The sequence below is a fragment of the Podarcis erhardii genome, assembly GCF_964252035.2.
Source record: "Podarcis erhardii genome assembly, chromosome: 15".
NCBI classification, from domain to species: domain Eukaryota; kingdom Metazoa; phylum Chordata; class Lepidosauria; order Squamata; family Lacertidae; genus Podarcis; species Podarcis erhardii.
In genome coordinates, this window is record NC_138505.1 from 44,113,962 (window position 1) to 44,136,406 (window position 22,445).

The 22,445-nt window shown below is 46.7% G+C and overlaps 1 protein-coding gene across 2 annotated transcripts in view; it reads right to left on the reverse strand.

The window, feature by feature from the left end:
* MYO18B (myosin XVIIIB) overlaps window positions 1-22,445 on the reverse strand; it is a 275,393-nt gene that overhangs the window by 9,852 nt on the left and 243,096 nt on the right. The gene's annotated exons all lie outside the window — the stretch shown is intronic.

The following is a 22,445-nucleotide window of genomic DNA, read 5'->3' on the forward strand; positions in this document are numbered from 1 at the left end:
AATTTCAGGGGGAAAACCACTTTCTCATCCCCCCCCATGTTTTTTGGGCTTCCCCTTTGAAAAACTGTTGTTTGGGTGGGATCTTGAAATATTAGATATTATGGAATATTTAGAATGTTGAACAAAATAAAATGAGTGAGGAAACCCAGCCAGATGGGCGGGCTATAAATAATATTTTATTTTTTTATAGCCTGCCCATCTGGCTGGGTTTCCTCAGTCACTCTGGGCAGCTTCCAACAAAACATTAAAATGTACTAATTCATGAAATATTAAAAGCTTCCCTAAACAGGGAAAATATAACAAGTAACAATGTGACTTTCAATAGGTAAGGAGTACTTTTACAAAGTATTGCATTTTTTCAATGTTTAGGACAATTTCCATTTCCCCCCAAACAAAGGATAAAATGTATCCCCCCCCCCACACCATTGCTTCAAAATTTCTGGAGACAGTACACCTTTAGGCAAGGCAGAGGCGATTGGGGAGGTTCAGTCAGCTGCAGGGGTGCCAACTTGAATAAAATATTGGGGGGGGGGAGGTAAGCCCCACCCTGCATAATCAACCACATGACGCAGTGCACACACACCATTTGAATGGGAATGCCCATCAACTTTGTGGGGACCCAGCCCCCTCAAATATTTTATTGTTGGTGCCAAAGCCCCCACGGCCCCTAGGAATTGGCTCCTATGGTCAGCTGAGCTGCGTAAGGAGATGAGGATTTCCTCCTGCAAATTCTGCACATTGAGAGAGGTTTGGGCCAAGGCCTTTGTTGACAAGGACATTTTTGCTGCCTTTTGCCTCTTGCTAAATCCAAAACATGCCCCCCCCCATAAAAGAATCAATCTTCTGTGTTTGCAGGAAAGTGGGCTGGCCTATCCTCTCCTTTGTGTCATCTTTTTAATATGGGAGATGCTCTGAAACCATTCCCCCATTCCCCAGAACAAGCACTTTGCTGCTTTGGAGAGGAGCCTCTATCCAGAAATACAGTTGTTCAAGATTTAGCCTTGACAGTAATCAACACTTCTAGCTAAGGAGAAGAGATGTAGTTGCCATAGCAACCTTATGCCACCCTGCAATCTCACAGACAATGCTGGGCACATTGAGACCCAGCAGGGTTGACCTGGAAGGAAATTTACATGCGGAAACCTCTTGAGACAACATAAAGACACACACACACACACACACACACACGGAAACGGATCTGGCTCAGCAAAGGGCAGAATAAGCAAACAGATGGGGAAATTCCCCTCTGGATGCACAGCAAACAAGAGGCATTTCTTGGGCACCATAGTGGCAAGAAGCACCCAACGATGAAAACGAACCCAGTCTTTACCAGGGCTGAGTAAAACGCACAGAGTTTGACTGTGCCCAAAGCCAGCAGGGTCCCCTGGACTCACCCAAGTTGTAAGGGGGTGGGAGAGGCTATAAGCCAAAATGTGACCCCAATCCCTTCCCCCTGCAATTTCTCTGAATGAGCTTGTCTGGTGTACCTGCTCCAACTCCACACCTTCTGAGAAAGCCAGAGCTGTGGGTCCCTCACAGCTACCCACCCAATGCTGAATATGCACATTTCCCTAATACACACATTTTTGTAAGCCATTTCCTTGAACACACACATTTCCACATGTAATTCCCCCATAAACAAAATAAAAGGTTACCTTCATGAATACATGCATTTTCAGACACACTTTCCCCTAATCCACACATTTTTGCACAATTTTTGGTTAGAGAACTGCACTGTCAAACTGGGAGAAGTGCAAATTTCTAAGGAGGGCTATATTTTTAGTGTTGTTTTAAAAAATTGCTAATTAAAATATGAGCTGAACAAATCCCCTGCACTCCCATCTCTAGTGATGCATGCTCTCTCCCCACCCCCACCCTAATGACTGTGCAAGATGCATTTCTGGAGCAGTCTGGGCCAAATCAGGACATACCCACCTGGCCATTTCAAGAAATGTCCTGTCATATCATGAAATCAGCCTGTCATTCCTTTCCTGTTCTTTGTTTGTTCAGACACTATGCTAGGTACCTTCTCTATCCTTCAGGGAGGAAAGGCATAACTTACCTTTCTTTAAACTAACCCACAGCACACGTTTTGAGTGGGTGGCTAGTCTTTTCTGGGCTAGTGGAGAAATGTACAGTACAGCAGGCCAGCAGCTTCCAGGGATCATGACTAAAGCCAACATCATGTATAGTCAAAACCCATTGGGTTCAATGGCAGGTGGGATTGCCAAAGTCATATTTCCCAGAATCCTGCTCCTTTTCTGCCTTCTTTTTAATTTTTCTTATTTTTTGCCACATACAGAAAACTGAATGTACATAAGTTAAATGTACGAAAGTTCTGAGCTCACTGTCTAGAAGTGGATGTGGCTGAACCAAACCTATGCTCTGATTTTCATGAACATTTTTTTCTCAAAGTGCCAAACGATGCCTTCGATTTTCACCAGGAGTGTCAAATGAACCACCTTTGCTTAAAATGCCCTCACTAGCCCTCAGTGATGGCGCTACACACCCAAATTTGGTCAGTTACCAAGCGGTGCTACATAATTTCTGTTTGAGTGGGAGGCAGAAGCAGTAGCATCCTTGGAATATTAAGACCGGTGCTGAGCAGAAAGGTTTAAACGTTACATTTTTTTAAAAAATACAAAGTAGTTCTGGGAAGCAAATCTCCAAATTGCTAGGTTTGATCTCCCCAAAATGACCATGGCACTGTAGAAATCCCTCCGCCTCTATAGCTTCATACAACCAAGATCTCATGCCAAGGATTGAAAGCCCTGGAAGCTGCTTTACAGCTTAAAGTCCCACCACCCCCAGTCTGTGCACATCCAGAATCAGATCTACCCTTGTCCCCTTGCTGCTCAGTGTATGTTTTGGACTACAACACCCATCAGATGAGAGTTGCAGTCCAACACATCTGCAGGGCACCAGGCTGGGGAATGCTGGAACAGATTAAGGGTCACGGTTGTGGGTGGGGGAAGAAAGATCTCACCCCTGGGCTGAGGAAGGCCAAATGGGCAAAGGCCCCCCCATGGGTTTTGTGGTTGTGTTGGGGCTTCGTGGTTAGTTCTTCCTGCCAGGCTCCACCAGCTCTTTGACCATCTGCACACACTGCTCATGTCTTGTAGGCAAGGAAACCTAGATTTATTTCCATCTTTGCACATGCAACACATAAACCAGGGAAGCCCATTGTCATGCAGTGGAAGTTACTGCAAAAGCAGTTATTAAGCTGAAATTACTTGGTGGATGATGGAGGACCGCTGTAGTCACCCCCAACGACACGCTCTCAAGATGGAGAGTGAGGGAACAGCTGCAGTCACCTGCGGTTCCTGCGCAATGTTTGCCATCTTGCCAAAGGTTGCAGGAAGCTTTACCTGCAGCAATTGCATGTTGATTGCCCTCTTAGAAGACAAAGTCCAGCAACTGGAGGAACGTGTAGCTACGCTCCAAAGAATCAGAGAGCTGGAGCTCTTCTTGGAAGCAACAGAGCACACCGTCTCCACCAAGGAGGAGACAGGGGACTCCCCTGAGAAGGAGGCTAGTTCACCAACACAGGAGCCAGATATATGGAGAAACGTGACTCAAAGAAGTAGGAGGCCCAGGGTTCGCTCTGATTGTTTAGAAATACACAATCGCTTTGAGGTCCTCTCCCCTAGCATGGAAGACGAAGAGCAGACTCCATTTGAGGATCTCTCCCTCATTACAGTCAATCAGGTATATGAAGACGAGCAGCAAAGTCAGTCCTCAGGGAAAGTGCAGCCGACCTTGGAACGGACAGCTCATGGAAGAACACCGACCAGACCTAAGAGGAGGCGTGTAGTGGTGATAGGGGATTCCCTACTGAGGAGAACAGAAGCAGTGATCTGTGGGCCTGACAAGATGTCTCGGGAAGTGTGTTGTCTCCCCGGGGCTAAGATCCAAGATGTAACTGAATGACTGCAAGGAATCATAAAACCCACTGACAAATACCCCTTCCTCTTGGTTCATGTGGGAACCAATGACACTGCAAGCAATAGCCTCCAGAAGATCAAAAGAGACTACGAGGCTCTGGGCAGGAAACTGAAGCAATTAAATGCACAAATTGTCATCTCATCTGTACTCCCAGTTGAACGACGTGGCCCAGGGAGAGAGGGAAAAATAGTGGAAGTGAACAGCTGGCTTCGCAAATCATAGAATCATAGAGTTGGAAGAGACCACAAGGGCCATCGAGTCCAACCCCCTGCCAAGCAGGAAACACCATCAGAGCACTCCTGACATATGGTTGTCAAGCCTCTGCATAAAGACCTCCAAAGAAGGAGACTCCACCACACTCCTTGGCAGCAAATTCCACTGTCAAACAGCTCTTACTGTCAGGAAGTTCTTCCTAATGTTTAGGTGGAATCTTCTTTCTTGTAGTTTGGAACCATTGCTCCGTATCCGCTTCTCTGGAGCAGCAGAAAACAACCTTTCTCCCTCCTCTATGTGACATCCTTTTATATATTTGAACATGGCTATCATATCACCCCTTAACCTCCTCTTCTCCAGGCTAAACATGCCCAGCTCCCTTAGCCGTTCCTCATAAGGCATCGTTTCCAGGCCTTTGACCATTTTGGTTGCCCTCCTCTGGACACGTTCCAGTTTGTCCGTGTCCTTCTTGAACTGTGGTGCCCAGAACTGGACACAGTACTCCAGGTGAGGTCTGACCAGAGCAGAATACAGCGGCACTATTACTTCCCTTGATCTAGATGCAATACTCCTATTGATGCAGCCCAGAATTGCATTGGCTTTTTTAGCTGCCGCGTCACACTGTTGGCTCATGTCAAGTTTGTGGTCAACCAAGACTCCTAGATCCTTTTCACATGTACTGCTCTCAAGCCAGGTGTCACCCATCTTGTATTTGTGCCTCTCATTTTTTTTGCCCAAGTGCAATACTTTACATTTCTCCCTGTTAAAATTCATCTTGTTTGTTTTGGCCCAGTTCTCTAATCTGTCAAGGTCGTTTTGAAGTGTGATCCTGTCCTCTGGGGTGTTAGCCACCCCTCCCAGTTTGGTGTCATCTGCAAATTTGATCAGGATGCCCTTGAGTCCATCATCCAAGTCGTTAATAAAGATGTTGAATAAGACCGGGCCCAAGACAGAACCCTGTGGCACCCCACTAGTCACTCTTCTCCAGGATGAAGAGGAACCATTGATGAGCACCCTTTGGGTTCAGTCAGTCAGCCAGTTACAAATCCACTGAGTGGTAGCATAGTCAAGACCGCATTTTACCAGCTTCTTTACAAGAATATCATGGGGCACCTTGTCAAATGCCTTGCTGAAATCAAGGTAGGCTACATCCACTGCATTCCCTTCATCTGCTAGGGTTGTAATTCTGTCAAAAAACGAGATCAGGTTAGTCTGACATGACTTATTTTTCAGAAATCCATGCTGACTATTGGTGATCACAGCATTCCTTTCTAGGTGCTCACAGACTGTTTGCTTAATGATCTGCTCCAGAATCTTCCCTGGTATTGATGTCAGACTGACTGGGCGGTAATTATTTGGGTCCTCTCTTTTCCCCTTTTTGAAAATAGGGACAACATTTGCCCTCCTCCAGTCTACCGGGACTTCGCCTGTTCTCCAGGAATTCTCAGAGATGACTGCCAGTGGTTCTGAGATCACATCTGCCAGTTCTTTTAATACTCTTGGATGCAGTTCATCTGGCCCTGGAGACTTGAATACATCTAATCTAGCCAAGTATTCTTGTACTATCTCCTTAGTTATTCTGGGCTGTGTTTCCTCTGCTGAATCATTTGCTCCAAATTCTTCAGGTCTGGCATTGTTTTCTTTATTGCAGAAGACTGAGGCAAAGAAGGCATTGAGGAGTTCAGCCCTTTCTGTGTCCCCTGTTTGCATTTCACCATCTTCTCCTCTGAGGGACCCCACTGTTTCTTTCTTCTTACTTTTGCTACGAACATACCCATAAAAGCCTTTTTTGTTGCTTTTAACCTCTCTAGCAAGCCTGAGTTCATTCTGTGCTTTAGCTTTTCTGACTTTGTGTCTACACGTGCTGGCTATTTGTTTGAATTCCTCTTTGGTGGTTTCCTCCCTTTTCCATTTTTTGTACACATCCTTTTTAAACTTAACTCAGTTAAAAGTTCTTTAGATAGCCACCCTGGCTTCTTTAGGCACCTTCCATGTTTCCTTCTCATTGGTATTGCCTGAAGTTGTGCTTTTACTATCTCCCTCTTAACAAACTCCCAGCCATCATGAACTCCCTTTCCTTTTAGTATTACTGTCCATGAGATCTCACTCAGCACGTCCCTAAGTTTTATGAAGTCGGCATTCTTAAAGTCAAGAAATTGAGTCCTAGTATGCTTGGCTGCTCCTTTCCGCTGTATAGTAAACTTCAGAAGAGCATGATCACTCGCGCCTAATGATCCTTCCACTTCTACCCCACTAACCAGGTCATCAACATTGGTTAGGACCAGGTCTAAAATGGCTGTTCCTCTTGTTGCTTCTCCCACTTTCTGGACAACGAAGTTTTCTGCAAGGCCAGTGAGGAATCTGTTTGACCTTATGCTCTTGGCTGAGTTTGACATCCAGCAAATATCCGGGTAATTGAAGTCCCCCATTACTACTATCTCCCTTCCTTTTGCATGCTTGGCCATCTGTTCCAGGAAGGCATCATCTATGTCCTCCGTTTGGCTTGGGGATCTATAGTAAACTCCCACAATGAGGTCCCTGTTATTCTTTTCTCCCTTAATTTTTACCCAAATGCTCTCACTTTGGTTTTGAGATTCTAAATCTTGGATCCCTTCACAGGTATACACATCCCTGACATATAACGCCACTCCTCCTCCTTTCTTGTCTGGTCTGTTTCTCTGAAATAGATTGTATCCCTCCATTGTTACATTCCAGTCGTGGGACTTATCCCACCAGGTTTCAGTGATGCCTATTATGTCATATTTAGTTTGCTGTACCAAGAGCTCAAGCTCATCTTGTTTATTACCCATGCTTTGCGCATTAGTGTACAGACATTGAAGTCCATTAATCATTCCCCCGTGTCTCTTATTTAAGGATTTTTTCCTCCCACCACTAGGTCCATGATCTAAGAATCCAAACCGTTCCTGTTTACACCACTGGGCTAACACCCCAGAGGACAGGATCACACTTCAAAATGACCTTGACAGATTAGAGAACTGGGCCAAAAGAAACAAGATGAATTTTAACAGGGAGAAATGTAAAGTATTGCACTTGGGCAAAAAAAAATGAGAGGTACAAATACAAGATGGGTGACACCTGGCTTGAGAGCAGTACATGTGAAAAGGATCTAGGAGTCTTGGTTGACCACAAACTTGACATGAGCCAACAGTGTGACGCGGCAGCTAAAAAAGCCAATGCAATTCTGGGCTGCATCAATAAGAGTATAGCATCTAGATCAAGGGAAGTAATAGTGCCACTGTATTCTGCTCTGGTCAGACCTCACCTGGAGTACTGTGTCCAGTTCTGGGCACCACAGTTCAAGAAGGACACGGACAAACTGGAACGTGTCCAGAGGAGGGCAAACAAAATGGTCAAAGGCCTGGAAATGATGCCTTATGAAGAACGGCTAAGGGAGCTGGGCATGTTTAGCCTGGAGAAGAGGAGGTTAAGGGGTGATATGATAGCCATGTTCAAATATATAAAAGGATGTCACATAGAGGAGGGAGAAAGGTTGTTTTCTGCTGCTCCAGAGAAGCGGACATGGAGCAGTGGTTCCAAACTACAAGAAAGAAGATTCCACCTAAACATTAGGAAGAACTTCCTGACAGTAAGAGCTGTTTGACAGTGGAATTTGCTGCCAAGGAGTGTGGTGGAGTCTCCTTCTTTGGAGGTCTTTAAGCAGAGGCTTGACAACCATATGTCAGGAGTGCTCTGATGGTGTTTCCTGCTTGGCAGGGGGTTGGACTCGATGGCCCTTGTGGTCTCTTCCAACTCTATGATTCTATGATTCTATGAACTTCCTCCTCCTCCTCCTCCTCCTCCTCCTTCAGATGTGGGCTTAAAAAGCCATGCAGTTCTTTATCATGCAGAAATGGATGAGCTGCAATCCTTGGATGTGCAGGTGTCATATTTGCATTTGGAGCATGCTCCAGAGACTCCCTTGCTCAAAAATCCCACCATGCTTGTCAGGGTATATGTGGAGCAACCTGGGAGGAGGGCATCTATGGGGTGCAGTTAGAGAATGACTTCTGCTGCATCTCACATATGCATAAAGCATGCCCAGCATCAAATGCTAAGCAGACTCAGTGATGCTATTATAAAGAGCCGTTGAAGAGGATTAGCTGAAAGCCAGCACCCAAAAAATAGTCTCCTGAGTGTGGAAATGGGTATAAGGCCTCCTACGGACTTCTCTCATCTCAGGCATGATCCTTGCAACAGCCTAGAATGAGAAATACTTTTGGAACGCCCATAAGAAGAACGCCTGCCTTCTGTGCCAGCAGTTGTGATCATAGGCACTGAGTTTCTGCAAGAGGTGTCCAGGCCACTTCCATCTTGCTGCAGACAAGAGGTTCAGTCATGTCAGGACTCCACATGCTCTGGAGCCTGGGCAAGGCATGTGTGTGCAGTGCATCTTCTGCCCATCAAAGCATGCATTGCAGACTCCTTTACACCTCTGTTGCCTTAGTAACCATTTCAGGCCTCATCAGATCCAAGGCAGAACAGGAGGATGAGTGGGTCTACTCCTCCCCACTCAGCTTGTCAATGATAGTATTCTCAGAGCTAGCTGGAGACTTCACTAAGCAAAGAGAAAGATGCTCTTCTTTGCTGCTCACAAGTAATCTCTCAAAAACCTCTCAAAGGCAGGCTGTTTGCTTCAGACCAACACAAACAAACTATGAGAGGTACGCGCGCGCACACACACACACACACACACACACACCCTTGAGCACAGCAGCCATCTGTACCCCTTGTGACAAGAGCCTGCTTCCCTTGATCACCTCTGGGACCCAACGAAGAGAGTGGTGAACCCAGACAGAAGCCACCATTAGAAAGTGAGCTACATGCCTAACATCATGCAGCATCCATTCCCTGGGCCCCACACCTTGGGCCCCACAAGGTGAGACAGAACACAAGAAGAACCCTGGTGGATCAGGTCAATGGCTCATCTAGTTCAGTATCCCGTTCTCACAGGGGCTGACCCACAGGCAGGACCTGAGCACAAGAGCAGCACTCTCCCCTCTTGTGGATTCCAGCAACTGATAATCAGAAGCATCGCCACCTCTCATCATGGCCCCTCCAGTGCTCAGGTAAGGGCTAGGTAAGGTGAAGCCACAAGGCCTGCCAGAAGATGGATAGGTTTGTTCTGCTGGTTGTTTAGCTGTAGTTGGGCTCGAATTTCAACCAGCCCCAACCAGCATAGACAATAGTCAGAAATGATGTAAGTTGGAGACCAGAAACATCTGGAGGACCCCAGGTTGCCTACCCAACATTTCAGTGGGCTGAGTTAGGGCTACCATGGACAGCTCCCTTGGACAGCTCCTTTCCTGGTCCAGGTTCCTGGCTGGCTTTAAGCTCCCCACTTCTCTTGCAAGCACAAGATTCCAGGTCAGACAGGAGTCCCCCCCATACACCCTGAAAACTTCAGTTTGCCCCAATCTGTGCCTCAGTAGCTGCCTTCCTAGGGTCTGTGCTTGGAAATATCTCCAAGTAGTTGCTAAGAGCGACAAGGAGTGGCTGGGCAGATGGTGTAGGAAGCCCCCGAAGGGGAGAAGGCAGTGTTGTGCTGCTCCGAGAAGCTGGAATGGTGAAGCTGTGTATTCAGCAGTGGTATCTGGATACCCTTTTGAAAAGCCTCGTGGGAGAGAAGGAATGAATTATGCCTGCAGAGCCCATCCGATCCTTCCACCTGAAATCCGTGGGTGGCTGGGGTGAAACTGTGATGCAACAATGAAATGGAGCTCACTGCATTTCTCTCCACCCTGCAGAGCTCCCTCATAACAAGGTAGCACAGGAGGGCTGCCAGGTAGATGCTAGCTAGTGGATTCATCTGATAGGGAGGCAGAAGAGGGAGGGAGGGAGGGATGGAGGGAGGCACTGTGGCGAAAGGGGGGAGACACTACAGCTTGGCAGCTCTTCTTTGAAGAAACAGCTTCTCTTCCTGGTGAATTAGTTTGTGGACCACCTGTGGTTTGAAGCTCTCCCCTTATAACAGGCTTCCCTAACCCCTGTCAAGGAAGGACCGTAGCTCAGTGGCAGAGTATCTGCCTTGCATGTAGATGGTCCTAGATTCAATCCTTGGCATCTCCAGGTAGGGGTAGGACAGGCTCCGTCTGAAACCCTGGAGAGCTCCTGCCAGTCAGTGTGGACCCGAGATTTTCAACTTTTTTGAGTCCACTGCTTCTTTGACCAACTACATTCTTTCTGCAGCTCCTCTGTGGGATACTTGCTTTAAAAGGTTTAAAGGAGCAGCAGGGGAGGCGGGGAGGTGTCAGTGTGCTTGCAAATCCCTTTGGAAGCTGCCTTCTGCTGCTCCTTTAAACCTCTGAAATTGAAGATTTAAGGAGCAATGTGGAGAGGGAGACATGGTTTCCACTGAATTGAAATGGATTCCCCCTCCTTGATCAAGGCACAAAGCTGTCTCCAAAGGGCTTTCAATTAGCCCAGCTCTGCGCTTTGAAGCACAGTATCATCTGAGGCTACCCTGATGTCAAGTTTGGTCCACCAAGGGGAGGGGAGATGACTATCTGGCCCACTGGCCAGGAAAGGTTCCCCACTTTTGCCTCACAGGATGCCGTGAGAGGGGTTGATGGAGACCCTGGGGTAGCTGGCTGAACTGCCATTGTGACACAGAAGGTTGGGTGGGCTGGCAGGTGGCAGCATGTAAAAGGTCACTTAAGAAGAGCCTGCAGGATCAGACCAGTGGCCCATCGAGTCCAGCATCCTGTTCTCAGAGGCCACCCAAATGCCCACAGGAAACGGACATGCAGGAATCTAGCACAAGTCCACTCCCTTCTCCCAGGGTTTCCACCCATTGGGACTGGGAAGCATTTCTGCCTCCAACTATGGAGGCAGAGCTTGGCCAACATGGCCAGTAGTCTGACCCTCCACAAAACAGCCCAATCCTCTTTTAAAGCCATCCAAGCTGGTGGCCACCCCTGGTTCCTCTGGGAGGGAGCTCTATCCTTCTAGTTGCTGATGGCTACGCTGCTCTTGTCCTCAGAAAGTAAGAAGTGGGGAATGGAGAAATCCGCCCCCTGAAGGAAGCCTAGGCCAGGGAGCAGTAAAGAAAGGAAGGGGAGAAATGAGAGTGGAAACGGGCAGAGATAAGGAGAGGGGCACAGAGCCAGGGACTTCAGAGGCAAGGGGAGTTTATGCTGATTTCAAATAAATGCATCCTTGAGGCCTCCAGAGCTGAAAGAATTCTTGCTTTCTATTGGAGCTATGTTATATTGAAGGGGGAAATGTTTCTCTGCTCAACCGAGTGACACTTCCTCTCCCCCCTCTCTTTCTGCACATTGTCATTACATCCTGTCCCCACCCCATGCAGAATCATGGCTCATCTCCTTTTGTCTCTGGACATGCACTGTGCTTCAATTTAAGTACAGATATTATTGCATAAATTATTTTGACTAGCATAAGCGTAATCACCCTAATTGCTGTGTAATCTTCGTTAATTACTGTTGTATGTCATTTGCTTTGGTGCAGATTGCTCACTACAAAAATTCTGTTTGGCTTAAGGATGTTTTTGCATTCTCCCATTAGATCTAGCTTGAACTTAAAAGGGAGGAATTGGGTGTGTGTGTGTGCAAAAGACTTGTTTTGTATGGAGAAAAAGTTGTTAAGCATGAGTGCGCTGTCAGGATCATTAAAGGAGACAGATTAGCCTTACTGGATCCTAAATAAGCACATCTACTTTGTAAATTCACAGTGTCCACTGGTGGGTCATGAGCACTGTAGTTCTCAAGAGGGATGGGTAAGTCTTAGGTAATGCAACATGGATGTTTGCTTATCCTTGCCTTAGACAACCCCTGCTTAAGGAGAGCTGGGAAATGGAACCAAGTTAAGGGAGGAGCTGGCACTCAGTGTCAGAGCACAACTGTGCATCTGGAATGTCCCAGGTTCAATCCCCAACAGCATTATCGGGAACACATTTATAGAGCTGAGGTCCGGAAGTGCTGTTGCCAGTCAGAGTAGACTGACACTGGTCCTATGTGGCACCTCCCTATCATGTCACTGAAATAACATTCATATCACCAGCACCCACTTCCCAACAGTGTTCTCCTTTATTCCACAAAGTGCTTCTTAGGTTCAGTAGTCCTTACAACGACCCTGTATGGCAGGTTGGTAGCATGTGGATGGCATGCCTGAGGCTGCCACCTAGTGAGAAGACAATGAACTTGGACTGGCTCAGCTAGACTCAGAATGGTCAGGCTCCAGAGAAGGAGCCGGCCCCTTAAATGGCAGCCGTCTCACACCTGGAGTCCATTTGGGGAGGCCCAGGTCTCACCACTCTTGAGTATTGGCCATGCTGATTGGGACTGATGGGAGTTGGAGTTCAAGAAGATCTGGAGGACACCAGGTTAAAAACTTAAGAGCATAAGACGGGCCTGCTGGATGAGGCCAATGGTCCATGTCGTTCAGCATCGTGTTCTCACAGTGGCTAGCCAGATGCCCATGGGAAGCCCACAAGTGGGAGCTGAGCACAAAAGCAGCCCTCTCCCCTCCAGCATTACTGCCTCTGACTGTGGAGGCAGAGCAGGGATGGATCAAGACCTTTTTTATTATTCATTCCCCCCCCCCCAAAAAAAAACCCGATGTGCGTCCTATGGGCCGGTGCGCCTTATAGGACGAAAAATACGGTACTTCAACTGAGAAGATGAACACCCAGCTGAGCAATTTGTGACCATTAACGTTAAAATTCTGGCAATAGAAAATTTCTGTGGTGCCCCCTTCCCTTGATGCCCTAAGCACTTTCTTATTTTGCTTAATGCGTAATCTCCTCTATGAATTTTGCCGGTCCTCATTTAAAGCCATCGAAGTTGGCCTCTTATAGGACCAAGTTCCATAGATTAATTATGTGCTGCATTAAGTAGTCCCTTCTTTTAGAAGGACTTCCTTTTCTCTGTCTTGAGACAGATGTCCATGTATTCTAGTGTTATGAGAGGAGAAAAAGATTTCTCTTTCCATTTTCTACATGCCACTTTCTACATGCCTTTGCTCTGAACTGAAAAGCCCAAATGCTCCAGCCTTTCCTCATAGGGGAGTCACTCCATTCCTTTGATCATTTTGGTCAGCCTTTTCTGAACCTTTTCCAACTCCATAATATCCTTTTTGCGTCAAGGTGACCAGAGCTGTTCCCAATACTCTACCTGTGGTGGCACCAGAGGATACTTGGAGGGCATCAGCATGGGGAAGGGAACATGTGATCCAGCCAGGGTGGGGGCTAACGATGCACAGAAGCCAGCACATCCCACAGATAAATGTGGAAATAGACCCACAGAATGTGACCATGAGGGAAACTCACAAGTCCATAAAATGGGAGGCCTAATGCCTTGTGCAGGGTTGTTGTCAAGATGACATGGTGCAGGAGGGTGGGCCATGCATGCTGCCTTAAGCTTCTTGGGGTGTGAGAGGGAACTTAGACAAATTTGAGGTCCAAGGCCTCGAGACTTGGGCATATGTACCCTGGTCCTCGGAGGGCCGCCAGCCAGCCAGCTTCCCTTCATCTTGTTTCACTCTCCTCTGGGGAAGCTCACATTTTTGCCTCTCCATCAAAAAGTACAGCTGTACAGCTATGCAGCCCTCACTCCTCTCTGGCAGCAACAGACAGAGCATATGGTACAAATTCTCAAATACATTACATTATCTCTTTAAATTATCTCTGGAGAACACATCAAGGCACATTATCTCACTTGAAGTAGGGTGTTTTGATGTGGCATCTTCCATCTAACATTTGACTCATTCCAGTCTAGCAGCAGCCACCTTCCTCGGCTGGATGCTGTGTGACCTTAACTCCTGCGCACATCACCACTTTGACTTTCCCACGGGTCGTGATCCAGCCTCTTGCAATGCTCTGTACAAACTCCTATGGTTGTGTCTTTATAAGGACCAGGGCCAACTGCACTGTGTGTTCTTTAAAGGTCTGCTGCAATTCATTAAAACTAATGACACAACAGCAGCAATCGTGATGGTGACCTCTTCATGTCAGACTATCCGTGCTTGAATTTGGCTCTTTCTTCTTTCATGTCTCTGGGAACAAGATGTTGTAGGAGCCAGACATAAAGGAAGGGGTTAATTTCCTTCATGAGCACAAATCACCCCATGATGTTCTGACGAGATGCCTTTTAAAACCAGCCAAGCTGGTGTCCATCCCAACTTCTGTACCAAATTCCAGAGTTTAACTATGTGTGGTGTTGAAGAAGACCTTTGGACTCTCTTGAATCTTCTAGCGTTTATCTTCATTTGAAAAGGAATATGGGAAGGTGCCTGATACAAAGTCAGACCCCTGCTCTGTCCAGCTCAAGACTGTCTAACTGCAAAAGGCAGTGGCTATGCAGGGTCTGAAGTAGGGATCTTTCCTCACCTTGTCTGAAGATACAAATGTAAGAACTTAAGAAGAGCCTGCTGGATCAGGCCAATGGCCATCTAGTCCAGCATCCTGTTCTCACGGGGGCCAACCAGATGCTTGTGGGAAATGCACAAGCAGGACCTAAGCATGAGAACAACCCTCTCCCTGGTATTCAGAAGTATGGCTGCATGGATGTCTCCTCCATGAATTTGTCCTTAAAGCCATTTAACTTGATGGCCATCACTGCCTCCTGCAGGAGGGAGTTCCACAGTTCTAACTAATGAGATGTTTTGCATGCAGAGTATGTGTTTTACCACTAAGCCATCATCCTTCCCCAAAGATAACTGTGGATTTCATGAGATCTCCAAACTGGCTGCCTCACTTTGCTTAATGGTCAGGTTGCTCTCCCTGCTTGTCAAAGTATTTTGCCAGGACCACTCTCTTCTTCCCCAGGCAGATAAACTGTGCTAGCTTCATATAAGTAGCAAAAGTCCACAGTTGCCAGCTGGTGGCTCCCCTCCCCTCCCCTCCCCTGAAGTTGACAAACTATGCTACAGGTTGGAAGGCGGCATAAGCCCTCGAAAGGAGCACATGCAAGTTCTTTAGCTGACAACAATATTTTCTGAATGCTCTAATATGCTCTGTGTTATGCAAACTTTGCAAAACTACCCAGAACTCTGCAGAATTTCATGGCACAGCATGTACCAGGGAACTAATAAAGGGGCATTGTTACTTGGATAAATCTAGCAGAAATGCTTGAAATTGATTCCCTGCTCCTTCCACTGCCCCTCCCTGCCAATGAATGCACGCGCAAACACACACACAGCCAAAATTATGTTTGCTGGAGAGAAACGAAAGCAATCAATCAATCAATCAATCAATCAATCAATCAGCACTACTCTGTTTGATGCTGTTTTAGGACAACTGCTCCCTCTCGTAAACCCCACACCAGGCTTAGTGCCGGACTTCAGGGGACCCTCAGCACAGGGATGCTAAAGCCCCTTCCCCCCCTGTTCCCCAACACATACACCCCATCACTGTGCGGCTGGTGCAGGATTTTTCTTTCTGTCGCTGTTGCAGAAAAAAAAAAGGTGAATAAAGGCAGGGGGGACATGATTGAGGGGTATAAAATTATGCAGGGCACAGGCAAAGTGACTAGGGAGACATTTTTCTCCCTCACTCAGAACACGAAAACTCGGGAACATCCAACAAAGCTGATTCTGGACAGGCACACTTTCTTTAGTGTGTCCTGAATCAATGTATTTCTTCATGCAGCACATGGCTAAACTGTAGGGTTTGGTAACGGAAGATGTCATGAGCATGGATGGCTTTTGAAGGGCACTGGGTAAACACATGGAGCCTATCAATGGCAACTCGTCATGATGGCTGTGTGCCACTTCCAGCACCATAGGCAGTGGCCACCAGCGAGGTGCATCCTGCTGCATTTGGTTTGTGGGATTCCCACTGTTATTTGGTGGACCACTGTGAGAACAGGATGTTTGACTAGGTGGCCCCCTTGCAGGACTCTTATGTGCTCTCATGCGATGGTCGTAGCGGAAACATCATTTACTGCTAGGGCCTCAGGTGGCCTTTTAGCCAGGGGCATGGCATGGGGGAGGCAATGGGGCCGTGGCCCTGAGCACAGATTTTTGAGGGGCTGCAAAGCAGGCACCCCCTTCATGGATTCAAGCCCCCTTGCCGTGGCGAAGGGGCTTGAATAACTCAGAGAAGCTATGAGCTATGCCGTGCAGGGCCACCCAAGATGGACAGGTCATAGGAGAGAGTTTTGACCAAACGTGATCCACCTGGAGCAGGAACCGGCAAGCCACTCCAGTATCCCTGCCAAGAAAACTCCATGGACAAAGACAACAGGCATATAAAAGTTATGACGCTGGAAGATGAGCCCCTCAGGTCGGAAGGCGTCCAACATGCTACTGAGGAATAGCGGAGGACAAGTACAAGTAGATTCAGAGCTGATGAAGCGGCTGGGCCAAAGCCGAAAGGACGCTCAGTTGCGGATATGCCTGGAAGCGAAAGGAAAGTCCAATGCTGTAAAGAAAAATATTGCATAGGAACCTAGAATGTAAGAACCATGAACCTGGGTAAGTTGGATGTGGTCAAAAATGAGATGGCAAGAATAAATATTGACATCCTGGGCATCAGTGAACTAAAATGGACGGGAATGGGCGAATTTGGTTCGGATGACCATTATATCTACTACTGTGGGCAAGAATCCCGTAAAAGAAATGGAGTGGCCCTCATAGTCAACAAAAGAGTGGTGAAAGCTGTACTGGGATGCAATCTCAAAAATGATAGAATGATCTCGATACGAATCAAGGCACACCTTTTAACATCACAGTAATCCAAGTTTATGCACCAACCACTGGTGCTGAAGAAACTGAAATCGACCAATTATATGAAGACTTACAACACCTTATAGAAATGACACCAAAGAAGGATGTTCTTCTCATTATAGGGGATTGGAATGCCAAAGTAGGGAGTCAAGAGATAAAAGGAACAACTGGCAAGTTTGGCCTTGGAATTCAAAATGAAGCAGGGCAAAGGCTAACAGAGTTCTGCCAAGAGAACAAGCTGGTCATCACAAACACTCTTATCCAACAACACAAGAGACGACTCTACACATGGACATCACCAGATGGGCAGCATCAAAATCAGATTGATTATATTCTCTGTAGCCAAAGATAGAGAAGCTCTATACAGTCAGCAAAAACAAGACCTGGAGCTGACTGTGGCTCAGAACATCAGCTTCTTATAGCAAATTTGAAGCTTAAACTGAAGAAAGTAGGAAAAACCACTGGGCCGGTAAGATACAATCTAAGTCACATCCCTTATGAATACACAGTGGAAGTAAGGAACAGGTTTAAGGATTTAGATTTGGTGGACAGAGTGCCTGAAGAACTATGGATGGAGGCTCGTAACATTATACAGGAAGCAGCAACTAAAACCATCCAAATGAAAAGGAAATGCAAGAAAGCAAAGTGGCTGTCCAACAAGGCCTTACAAATAGCGGGGGAGAGAAGGCAAGCAAAATGTGAGGGAGATAGTGAAAGATACAGGAAACTGAATGCAGATTTCCAAAAAATAGCAAGGAGAGACAAGAAGGCATTCTTAAATGAGCAATGTAAAGAAATAGAGGAAAACAATAGAATGGGAAAAACCAGAGATCTGTTCAAGAAAATTGGAGATATGAAAGGAACATTTTGTACAAAGATTACCATAATAAAAGACAAAAGTGGAAAGGACCTAACAGAAGCAGAAGACATCAAGAAGAGGTGGCAAGAATACACAGAGGGACTATACCAAAAAGAAATGGATGTCTCGTACACTCCAGATAGTGTGGTTGCTGACCTTGAGCCAGACATCCTGGATAGTGAAGTCAAATGGGCTTTAGAAAGCACTGCTAATAACAAGGCCAGTGGAAGTGATGATATTCCAGCTGAACTATTTAAAATTTTAAACGATGATGCTGTCAAGGTGCTACACTCAATATGCCAGCAAATTTGGAAAACTCAGCAGTGGCCAGAGGATTGGAGAAGATCAGTCTACATCCCAATCCCAAAAAAGGGCAGTGCCAAAGAATGCCCCAACTACCGCACAATTGCTCTCATTTCACACGCTAGCAAGGTTATGTTTAAAATTCTACAAGGTAGGCTCAAGCAGTATGTTGGACCGAGAACTCCCAGAAGTGCAAGCTGGATTTCAAAGGGGCAGAGGAACCAGAGACCAAATTGCAAACATGCACTGGATTATGGAGAAAGCTAGAGAGTTCCAGAAAGACATCTACTTCTGCTTCATTGACTATGCAAAAGCCTTTGACTGTGTCAACCACAGCAAACTATGGCAAGTTCTTAAAGAAATAGGTGTGCCTGATCACCTCATCTGTCTCCTGAGAAATCTCTATGTGGGACAAGAAGCTACAGTTAGAACTGGATATAGAACAACTGATTGGTTCAAAATTGGGAAAGGAGTACGACAAGGCTGTATATTGTCTCCCTGCTTATTTAACTTATATGCAGAATTCATCATGGGAAAGGCTGGGCTGGATGAATCCCAAGCCGGAATTAAGATCGCCGGAAGAAATATCAACAACCTCAGATATGCAGATGACACAACCTTGATGGCAGAAAGTGAGGAGGAATTAAAGAACCTTTTAATGAGGGTGAAAGAGGAGAGCGCAAAACATGGTCTGAAGCTCAACATCAAAAAAAACGAAGATCATGGCCACTGGGCCCATCACCTCCTGGCAAATAGAAGGGGAAGAAATAGAGGCAGTGAGAAATTTTACTTTCTTGGGCTCCATGATCACTGCAGATGGTGACAGCAGTCACAAAATTAAAAGACGACTGCTCCTTCGGAGAAAGGCGATGGCAAACCTAGACAGCATCTTAAAAAGCAGAGACATCACCTTGCCAACAAAGGTCCATATAGTGAAAGCCATGGTTTTCCCAGTAGTGATGTATGGAAGTGAGAGCTGGACCATAAAGAAGGCTGATCGCCGAAGAATTGATGCTTTTGAATTGGTGCTGGAGGAGACTCTTGAGAGTCCCATGGACTGCAAGAAGATCAAACATATCCATTTTGAAGGAAATCAGGCCTGAATACTCACTGGAAGGACAGATCATGAAGCTTAGGCTCCAAGACTCTGGCCACCTCATGAGAAGAGAAGACTCCCTGGAAAAGACCCTGATGTTGGGAAAGATGGAGGGTACAAGGAGAAGGGGACGATGGAGGACGAGATGGCTGGACAGTGTTCTCGAAGCTACGAACATGAGTCTGAACCAAACTGCGGAAGGCAGTGGAAGACAGGAGTGCCTGGCGTGCTCTGGTCCAGGGGGTCATGAAGAGTCGGACACAACTAAACGACTAAACAACAACAAAGCAGGAACACACACACCCATGCAGGCACCCCCAGCAGAGCCTAGCGCTCCTCTCCTGGCATCAGAGAAACTAAAGCACACAGAGAGGAGCATTGGGCCAGGCTGTGCTGGGGGCACTGGCGTGGGGGCAGCTGGTTCATGCCCGCCAAGTGCCACATTGGCTGGCCAGGCTCCCCCCTATGCAGGCAGGCAGGTGGCACAGCGTGGCCCTGCTTGGCTCCAGTGCTGCGCGGGATCGTTCCAGCGATGTCAGTGGTGAGGGCTGGAGTGTCATGGTGGCCTCCTTCACCCTCCATGCACACACACCCTGCGCATGCATGCGCACCCTCCGGAGTGCATGCACCTGCCCTGGGCACCATAAGCTCATGCAACACCACTGCTTAGATGCGTGGCTAGATCTTTGTGGCAACATTTTCCCAATGGTCAATTCTTTAAAAATGAAGACCGTTTTTCACAGAGAGGTGCATGTTGAGCAGAGGTGGGATTCATCTTTTCACCTGGTGCTGATTGTTTTTAAACTGCAACTCTTTCCTCCATTCAAGCTCATTTCCTGCCGCTGCCACCACTTACGTTCCAAAGGCATGTTTAGTCCTGAAAATACCCACCTAGGAATCTGAGGGCAGGGAGAGATAATCTGGAAGGGGGATGAGCTGGAGCACAAGAACAGCCAGTGGTTAAGCGCAGCCTTACTGCAACAACTCCTCTGTTAAAATCTCAATCTCCGCCCCACCTCATATTAGCAGTGCTGTTTAAAAAATGGCATTTGAGGGGCTGCTGCTTTGGGGGACTGGGGGTCTTGCTAAGTGACTCTCCTGCTTTGGAGCCTTTGATACAGAGAGAAGAAATCCCCAGAGGAGAATTGCCTGCGTACATTCAAGATGTTTGTTCCCTGAAAGGACCTGCAGACCTTTATTAGAGCTGAATATCAGCAAGCGACTCATTGCTTGGAACTGGTCTTTGAAAAATTAAAGTTGAAGAGACCTCTAAATATTTGACATTTGCAGGAGAGAGAGAGAGAGAGAGAGAGAGAGAGAGAGAGAGAGAGAGATTTTATATATGGTTTGCTTCTCTTCCAGAATGGCAAGGATTAGGAAGGTGATCATCCATGGAGAAAATAAGCAAATGAAGTCAGCTCAAGACAGACTTCGTTCAAAGCTGCAGCTACTGGCTGCTGAGCAGCCTTCCAAGTCAGCCTGAGGTAGTATGTGCTAAGAATGGAAGGATCCCTTGGCTGGATCAGGCCAAAGGCTAATAATAATAATAATAATAATAATAATAATAATAATAATAATAATAATACCTTTATTGTCAATATACAACCTGTGTACAATGAAATGGACCAAACCTGCCCCCCAGCAAACACTCAATCTCATTGCACTCTGTGTGCTTGTTGCACAACGCACCAACCCCAAAAGTCAATTGCACTATATTATTTTCCGTTCAGCAGCCTAACAGCCCACGGATAAAAACTGTTTTTTAGCCTGTTGGTAAGACTGATTATATTTCTATATATCCTGCCAGAGGGTAGAAGATTAAAAAGGTGCTGGCCAGGGTGTGAATCATCCCTGAGAATTTTTCTCGCTCTCCTAAGGCATCTATCCCTTGCGATATCATCTAGCGGGCTCAGGGGACAGCCCATGTGCTGTGTTCATCACCCTCTGTAAAGACTTTCTGTCCGTGGCTGTCAAGCCAATGTACCACACTGTGATACAATATGGGAGGACACTTTCTATTGTGGACCAGTAGAAGGAGGTCATCAGTTGTTGTTTAACATTGTTCTTTCATAAAATCATAGAATCATAGAATCATAGAGTTGGAAGAGACCACAAGGGCCATCGAGTCCAACCCCCTGCCAAGCAGGAAACACCATCAGAGCACTCCTGACATATGGTTGTCAAGCCTCTGTTTAAAGACCTCCAAAGAAGGAGACTCCACCACACTCCTTGGCAGCAAATTCCACTGTCGAACAGCTCTTACTGTCAGGAAGTTCTTCCTAATGTTTCTTACTGTCAGGAAGTTCTTCCTAATGTTTTGCAAGACCCTGAGGAATTGGAGTCTCTGTTGGGCCTTCCTAACAACCTGAGTTATATTGTTTTTCCAAGTGATGTCTTCACTAAGGTAAACTCCCAGGAATTTAAATTGACTCTCTCCACACAACCCCCCCTCCCCCGGATATACAACGGGGCTAGTTCCCCTCTCTTCCTCCGAAAGTCCAACACCATCTCCTTTGTTTTGCTAATATTTAGGTGCAAGTTATTCTTTAGGCACCATGTAGATGCCTCCCCCCATACACTGATTCATCTCCACCTGTAATTAGACCCATTATGGTAGTATCATCTGCAAACTTAATAACTGCAGTAGATGGATCAGATGAAATACAATTGAGTTCACACAATGGGTCAGACAGAGGTAGGGCCAGAGCACAGCAGCAGCTCCCAGGATCTGGGATCCAGCAGCACATTGGCCCTGATTTTGGAGGCTCTACCCCTCCCCTCTATGCTAGCCAGGGTGGAAGGGATGGTTGCCGGGTCCAACCCACAGAGAGAAGTTCCACCCTTTGTATCAGAGGGAGGGGCTGGATAGCATTGCCAGAATTTACACAGCCCCCGTTGCCCTGCTCAGCACACCAGGGGACTGACTCCTCAGCAACTAAAAAACAAACAAAACAAAACTCTCTCAAGTTAAAAAGATCACACATAAAGTGTTGCAACTTTTAATTACAGTACTATATAAGGTGAACACCAAGGGGAGGAGGGGAGCTGGGGTTTGCTCACTGACAGATCTAGATTACAATTCAGGGCTAGAATCTCCCTAATTATTGTGTTTGGGGGAAGGGAAGGTAACGTCTCAAAATGCAGCAAGCTCACATGGCCTCCATTTTCCAGATCACGCTCCAGTCGGAGGAGTCAGGTCAGGTCTGGATTGTCTCAAGTTGGGGCTGATCTGAATTGGATCCAGGGAATGGAGGTGGACATGCACAGCCCTAGTTTCTACAAACCTGTTGAATTGCTCAGAAGACACCCCTTTTCATACACTTAAGA